We start from the raw sequence: 8,441 nt of genomic DNA on the forward strand, positions 1-8,441 counted from the left end.
GAAACTATGCAGGGCAGAAGGGCTTGGCAAAAAGTATTAGACAGGATGAAGACCTAGGATCTACAACAAAGAATAATTTATCCAGCAAAGCTATCATTTAGAGTTGAAGGACAGATAAAGAGCTTCCCAGACAAAAATATGCTAAAGGAATTTATCACCACCAAGCCAGTATTACAGGAAATATTGGAGGGACTTCTTTAAAAAGAAAAGAAAACATGTATCAAAAACAGGAATAAAGAATGGTAACAACTACATTCCTATCAAGAAGTACCTCCAATGGAAAAGAATTAAGTGCTCCAACTAAAAGATAGAGTGGATGAATGGAAAGGAAAACAAGACCCCATATGTTGCCTATAAGAGACTCACTTCAGATTAAAAGACGCACACAGACTAAAAGGAAAGGGATGGAAAAACATATTGCTTTGATGGACCTAGAAGGTATTTACGTCAGACAGAGAAAGATAAACACTATATGATTTCACTTATATGTGGGATCTAAGGAATAAAAAGAACAAACTAATCCAAAATAGACTTACAAATATAGTGGACAATTTGGTGATGGACAGAGGGGAGGGGATTTTGGGACCTGGGAGAATGGGGTGAAAGGTTAAAGAAGTACAAATTAGTAGCTGACGGATGGTCAGGGGGATGGGGAGCATGGCATAGGGAAGGCAGTCAGCATTAATACATTGGCTAGATGGAGGATCAGGGGAGAGAGGGAGCAATTGGGGGAATCGTTTTACAAACTATATAGATGTCTAACCGCTATGCTGTATACTTGAAACTAATTAAAATAAATAAATTTAAAAAATAAAAAAATTGTATTAAAAGGATAAAATCCAAGAGTGGGATTTAAAATTAATTTTTAGGGATGAATATATTATTCATTTGAGTAAAGTCTACAGAACATACCAAATCACAATGGTTATGTGGCAGCCAGTTCTATGTACATGGTCTATTGCTACAGCAGTAGAATGTAATATTTAAATAGCACTAATAGTATTTATGGACCACTTGCTTTGGGTCTAGCACTGTTTTAGGTGCTGGGCTTTAGTGTCAGAGAAATGAAGGTTCTAAATTCATCTCCATCATTTGCTAGCTGTGTGACTTGGGGTAGATTTCTAACTTCACTGATTTTCTGTTTATTTCTAATATATAGATACATGAATATACATATATATACACACACATATATTTGCTTGGCAGGATTGTTACATGAATTAAATATATGATGCATTTAAATTCCTTAGCATAGCGCCCTGCACTAAGTAAACATTTGCAAGTATTTTAATTACGTCCCACAGACTGGCCTCAGTATGTTTTTCTGGTATTCAAGTTTATGACTCAGAAAATCCAGCTAATTTGCTTCACTTTGGTCAAAGGATATGTTAATGTATTTTCATTTTCACACCCTCTTTAAAGCAATTGTGATTAACTTTAATTTTTTTTTTCAATCTCCCAGTTCTTTATATGTATTGCTTACTGAATTTGGAGTCATGGAGCCTGAACAAAGGTGTTAAAATTTCCATTTCAAAATAAGAGAGGCCACGTAATTTTTTAAGTAGCTAAATAAAATAGAACAGAATAAAATAAAATAAAATAAAATAAAATAAAACTCAATTTTGTTACAACAGACATAATAGAATTACTTCTACTACTACTGTACTTTTAATGAATGCTTTGGTTCTACAGACTTTCATTATATAATTAGCTCATCTCAAACCCTCTTTTATTAAAAAGTAAATGCATACATATATATACATATTCATTTATTTATTGATTGATTATTTTCAGTAACAGTACATCCGCACAATCAGAGCAGAGCAAGGAAGATTACACTAAAGCAAGGTCTCTAATGTCCCTGCCAGAGTAGGCTGTATAAATAGGCAAAGTAAGTGTCTGCCTTCATTGAGTGAACCAGAGGGTGCTATTTAGCCTAAAAATACCACTTCGTGTCGGGCTTTTTAAGGTCAGTGTTTGAATGCATAACTACTTTCCAGAAGAAGCTGTCATGTAAAGAGAAGTGAAAATAATATGAGGGATAAAATGTTTCTAGAACATCAAGGCCTAAAAATTTTGACACATTTGATTGTAATATTTTTTAAAAGAGCAACTCTTTTAGGATCAGAAGGTGTACTTACAGTCTAAATTAAGAACTGAGATGAAAAAGATGTGATGGACAATAAAAGAGGGAATGTCTTGAAAAACACACTGCTTGGTTAAAATTACCACCCCCTCTTTACTTCAATATAAATAGTGAAGCGGATACAGGATAGCGGGGAAAGTGCATTTGAACTTGAAATACGTATTTACAAATAACATTCTCGTCTATTTGAATGAGAAAACTCCAGTTTCTCTGTGCCTTTATCAACCTTATCACAATGCTTTGTATGACCAGCAGCTAAGGACTCTGGCAGCTAAGTAAGTTCTGGGGCACTTGAGAAGTTCACTTTTATAAACATGGTGATGTGGATGGCTGAATTGGGAATTGATGGTGTCTATTTCATGTAAGCCTTATCACCACGCAAGTGAAACGAGGTTTGGTGGTAGGAATAATTTTCAATTTATCTGTTTGTGAGGGTGCAACTGGAATTCTAAAAGCAGATCTCAAGTTTTAATTATTTAAGGAATGTTTACAACTTAATGGGACAGCAGGCTACACATGGGTAAAATCATGTTTATAATTGGTGCTAAATACATCTCCGTTAAATAAATGTAAGAATAAATAAATGCCATTGCCACTAGGTTCTATGAGATATTGCATAGTATGTTAGAATCATGGTATAATGCTATTTGTTTCTATTAGGCGTCGAAGAATTTTAATGAAGACCAAGATTATATGAAACAGAGTAGACACTTGCCCTACACTGAGGTTTTCAAGTAATGTGCCTACAAACATCAAGAGAAAAATAATGTTCTCTAAAATGATTGTTCTTATCAACAACAACATTTCACCTTTAGATGTTCATATATTTGAATCTTTAGAGTTTAAAAGCATCTTTTTTTTTTCAAATAATAACTCTGTTTCATTCAGCTTCTAATTTCAATACATGCTCAATCACATTTTGAATAGATATTGAAAATGTTAATATATATGGTTTGTGAAAATCAGCAGAGAAAATGATATTGTTGATATTATAGTTTTGATGAGGAAGAGAAAGTGTAAGGGAATATAATGTCCAGATATTTGGTCACATGAAGCCTACACTAAAAGGGAGCCTTGTTTATTGGGCATTCAGGCGTTAGTCATTCAGTAACATGTGATACATTTAGGTTTAAATAGATTAATGATTGCACACTAACTCCAACCGATCAATAATGCGTGCTGACAGTTTTGTATTGCGAATGGTACTGAAGTCACAGTTAGGCTTATCTTGAATGTCAATTATAACTGATTAATTAATGGAAAAATGGCAGCATTACACTGTGCATTTGCCGTCCTTATAACCATGCTTTCTATGGGATAAATATGTAGTGTTAACAAAATGGTGACACAGCCCCAGCGCAAAGCAACTGAAATGGTATAGAAAGGACAACCAACATAGGGAGGGCCAGTCTGATCATCTGTCAGCTTTGACCTGTGTGCATCTCCTCAAGCAAATAACAATGTGGAGATGATACCAGGAGACATATTTTTTTTGTGATGAAGTGGCAGCAGAACAGCAGAGATTACTGCCTTTTTACTTTTAGCTTTGGTATTCAATTGCACAACCTTAGGACAAGGATTCAGCTTTTTATCTGGATGTGTATAGCAGTTTGCTATGTGAAATGTCTTCATTATTCTCAAATAACATTTCCCTTGAATATAGAAACCATCACCCTGAACAAAACATAACAGTCTAAAGAGATCAATATTCAGTCTCCTTTCCAGATGTTGTAAAGAAATGAGTAAACTCCCAGAATGCTCTGGACTAATTTCACTGTGAGATGTTAAAAAAATAAATTTTTTCTCACCCAAGCCAACAATCTGTTCAAGCTCTGAAGCGTAAGACCAGATAATTCTTGCATGGTGTTTTTTGTCAATTGAATGTCACCTATGTGCTATTCTTATTCTAGACAATGACTTAGAGGTGTTTAACTAGCCTACTGATGTTCTCTATAGAACCTGGAAACTGCTAATACCTGATGGTAAATTTTATAGCACTGGCAGGATATTTGCTTTTATATATTTTTAAATTGCTTCAAATCTGTAAAGTATGTGGTAATTGTAGCTTGATGAGGAACTTTATCTTTTCTTATTTCTGACTAGCCTCACAACAATCTGGGTCTTTTTTATAGGCAGTGATGATGCGTCTCTCTAAGCCAGATAAATCTTATTATTTTACATAATACTGTTATATAAGTTAGTGCCAACAGAAACTTCAGTTGACCTCAGTTGATTCATCGAGTTAACAGTCACCGAAATCTGGAGAGGTTATGTTACTCTTAGTCTTTTATATATCAATTAAATTTAATTGTAGATTGAGAATAATCTGTAGTTATACTTCATCTATTTGATAGCAAAAAAATTCAGAAATCAAATCACCAAGTTAAATGTTCTTTCTATGCTATGGCCACAGTTAATCTAAATCTTACCACCCAGTCTTTGTTTTCAAGTAGGGAAGGATAAGGAAAAGGCAAAACTATGATTTTTGCGCGTGTGTTTATTTGTGATGAATGAAAACATTTTGCTAAATATTACCACATATATCTACCCTAATCCTCAGAATGTCCCTGAAAATTATGTATGACCATTTTTATATTATATGAAAGTAAATCAGAATTTTAAATTACTTTTTTCCAATGTCTGGCAGTTACTAAATAGCCAAGATTCTACTTTACATAATTCTGTTATCAAAGTTCAACTGCAAAAAGAAAAATAAATAAAAAAATAAAAGAATTCTTCTGGTTGTCTTGCAGGGACAACTAGTGTGTTCTAATTAGATAATGAGGATAAATTCTGGATTTATTAAGCTGCTTTGCTGTTCTTACTCATTTAACCAGGGTTTCCTTGCCAACACTAGTCAGCGAAAGAACAAAAGGGGAATGTAGGTTAGTAGCCATGGAGAACGAATGCAGTCTGCCTCTGCGCCTGCTGTCTGTGCTGTCACTGTGGCACTGTGGCTCTTACCTTGCATTTTGCTCCTATCTACTCTTCACAGTGGAGCTGACCTCTTCTCCTTGCTGGGCCATCCTGGTGTACATGCTAACTTTCCACTCCTTATGGTTCTCCTGCAGGACCACATGGCTTCGCTAGCTGTCACTGCTAATAGCCATCATGTTCCCTGATCAAGTTACTGCCAACATTTTTCCTGCTTCTTGGCTCAAACCTTGCCCTCAGTAAACCTTGTCATCGTTCTTGCCTTTCTTGCCATTGCTCCCTCTGCCTCTGCTAAGGTTGTCCACTTTACTAGCGTTGTGAGAGCTACAGAAATGCTCACAGAAGTGAGAGAGTGGTTCCTCTCTCCTGAATCCTTTAATTAGGATTTAAAAAGCTCCTTTCTCTTTCCCCTAGAACCCCTGGGGTCACGAATAATATATTAAGCTTGGTTTCTCAACTTTTGAGTAAACCTTGTTGGATAAATTTTTAACATATATTTCAACGCAGCAGAAAACATTAAATTGGTACCATACATTGACTCAAAGAAACACTTTCTATCCTAGTCTTATATTGAAGCACTTCATCTTCTCTCTCACACAGGATGAATTTCATGAACTTCAAGGGCAACATTTCTGAAGGTTGGAAAGATGTGACCACAGCCCATATAGATAAGTTTCAAATAGGAGAGACATTGCATGGAGCCTCTCTCCATGTTCCTGATATGATTCTTCATAATTTTTCCTTAAATGCTCTTTAAATGCTCATGCAAGCAGAACTTTTGCTATACCACTTGACTTCTCAACATCCCTAGGACTGTATGTCTACCACAACTCCATCTGGGAGTCTCGTGATGGTTATTCTGGCAACAATGAAATAGAAACTGTGTTATTTGGCTGTTTCTTGCCGCTATACACATTACTAGAATTGTTTGATTTAACTAGTACCTACCTCCACATCCTTTGGTAACACAGTGGCTTTCCTTCAAAGCCCAAAATAATTATTTTATTACATGAATCTGAAGTTAAATGAGGTTGCTAAGAAAGGTCAAAGCAAGAGCAGCTATTTCTCGTGGGTGTCAGATGGCGAAATGCGCCTTAGAAGAGAATAATATCAGTCTAGCCAAAGATAGAGAAACATTAATGAATAAAGATACTGTAGGAAGCAGATGAAACATACAACAACTCCCTAAAATCGGATACACGATATATATCAGTTTTAGTCATACGATAATACTGCTCTGATGTGGGGATGGTAGTGGTCAAGGAACATTTAAAATATTAATGTAGGCACAAGATGACATTTTATTTTCCACTGGGAAGAAACAACAAAACAAAATAAATCTCTGAGGTTGTGTCAGTTTTCTTGCTTATTTGCCTCCTTCCTCTTCCCTTCGGTTCCTGCCATCAGTTTTCTTTACTGAGATTTTTCTCAGTTTGGCATATCTTTTGCTATGGCTGTGGGCTACATCCCATCAGGTACCTTGAAATGGGCTCATTTATGCGCCAACGTTTTATTTATTTTGAATTTTGTTTCCAATTTTCCAGCTGCAGTCTGGATCCAATGTCATCTAGATTATAAAAATGTAATGATCATTCACTAGCAGTGGTATACCCACTACATTGTAGAGAAGATGTGACCACAGCCCATATAGATAATACAGCACCAACTGTCCTCTTCTATTCTCCTTGGATACAACACCATGTATTCAAGCACCTGTCTGTAATATTGTTTGTTGTTCTGTCCTGGAGCTTGTAAAAACACAAGTGACAACAGATATGGCCTAGCAAAATGAGGTTGCTTTAATAACTCGCACTTCCTTGCTTTTGTCCATTTCCTGACCTCTGCTGAGAATGTCTGCTATGTCTACCACCTTCTTACCATGGCAAACTTATTTCGGCTTTGTCTCTTCTTGGAATTCTACCTTGACAAAACAGATAGGCTACATGTTTGTATGTCATTTCTTTGTTATTGCAGTAACTTCAAGTAATGATATACTCAGTACTTGGGTGTAGAGAGCCAGATCTGAGCCCGACCTGTAGCCAAAGCATTGGCAAACCCATGCTTGACTGTGTAGCAATATGCCAAGGACAGAGAAGCAAAGCAGTGAACAGACAGCTGCTTCTAGTTTAGCATAGATAACCAGGTACAGACAGACCTTGGGAAATTATTGCTGCCAGCAAGTTTCAAGTCCTAAGACTCCCACTCTCTCCTCGGTCTTCGAATGTATATAATAAATGCGCTGAGCTTGCCTCAGGGTCACTGTATGTGAGCAGAGTGCAGTGTCCCACCTGGCTCCAGCTTTTGTATATACTGTCTCTGTGTTTTTCTTCATCCTTCTGTCGTCCCCTCTGGGTATATTAACCCTCTAGCCGTGCAGGTCTCGGCACTTGGGAAAGTTCAAAGCCTTTTCTAAGAGCAGAAGGACTAATACTCAGTATTAATATTGGGTTAAAGCCCAGGGTAGGTCATAACATTAAGGACTGGAAATGATTAGAGGAGTCAGGAAGATCTGAATTCAAGTCCCGCTGTTCTCTGTCCTCACTAGGTAGCATGACTTAGGTTATATGAGCTTTATTTTCCTCTTTGTTAATATAGAAACAGATATGTATAGGGTTATTGCGAAGATTGCTTGTGACAATATGTGCGAAGTGCTGCATGCAGGGCAAGCACAGGTAACCAGTCTTTATTTTATTTTATTATTTATTTTTTTATTATTTATTTATTTTTTAGGCAAGAGAACCCTTCTTTGATCTCACAGATTGCAAGGACCTTGTCAGCTTACAATCTCTCATTATTTATTTATTTATTTATTTATTTATTTATTTATTTATTATTTTTATGCCTACATCATCTGGTCTTCCTAGGTGGTCTCCCATCCAAGTAGTAACCAGGCCCAGCCCTGCTTAGCTTCCGAGATCAGACGGGATCGGACTTGTTCAGGATATCATGGCCATAGACTAGGTAACCATTTTTAAAATCAAAGCCATTATTATAATAATGATTAAGAGTTAAAAACATCACATTTCTGGTTTTGGTATCTCTAAATAATTGCTTACCTTTTTCAAATACTTCTCTTGAATGTTTGTTCCTCCCAGTGATTGGTATAGTCTGACATGATTAAGGCTTTCTCCTAACCAGGGGGTTACCAAGTTAGGGGTGATTAAGCTCTTGTCTACAAATTAGAGAAAGACAGTCTTTTTATTCTCCTGTTGGTGGAATTTTCTCCACGTTTTTTCATTGTCTCTTCTTATTTCAGAAATAAGACTGAAAGGATGTAAATGAGTACTAGCATATATAGAAAGGGCCAAGAATTCCTCATCCTGATTATCAGGCAAATCTCTTTCTATAGTTTCAGAATGAA

At 36.2% G+C, this 8,441-nt stretch overlaps 1 pseudogene; it reads right to left on the reverse strand.

The window, feature by feature from the left end:
* Positions 1–7,919: 7,919 nt before the first annotated feature.
* LOC120594690 (uncharacterized) lies at positions 7,920–8,038 on the reverse strand (annotated as a pseudogene).
* Positions 8,039–8,441: the final 403 nt, after the last annotated feature.

The sequence above is a fragment of the Pteropus medius genome, unplaced genomic scaffold (genome assembly GCF_902729225.1).
Source record: "Pteropus medius unplaced genomic scaffold, Ma_sr-lr_union100, whole genome shotgun sequence".
Taxonomy (NCBI): Eukaryota; Metazoa; Chordata; class Mammalia; order Chiroptera; family Pteropodidae; genus Pteropus; species Pteropus medius.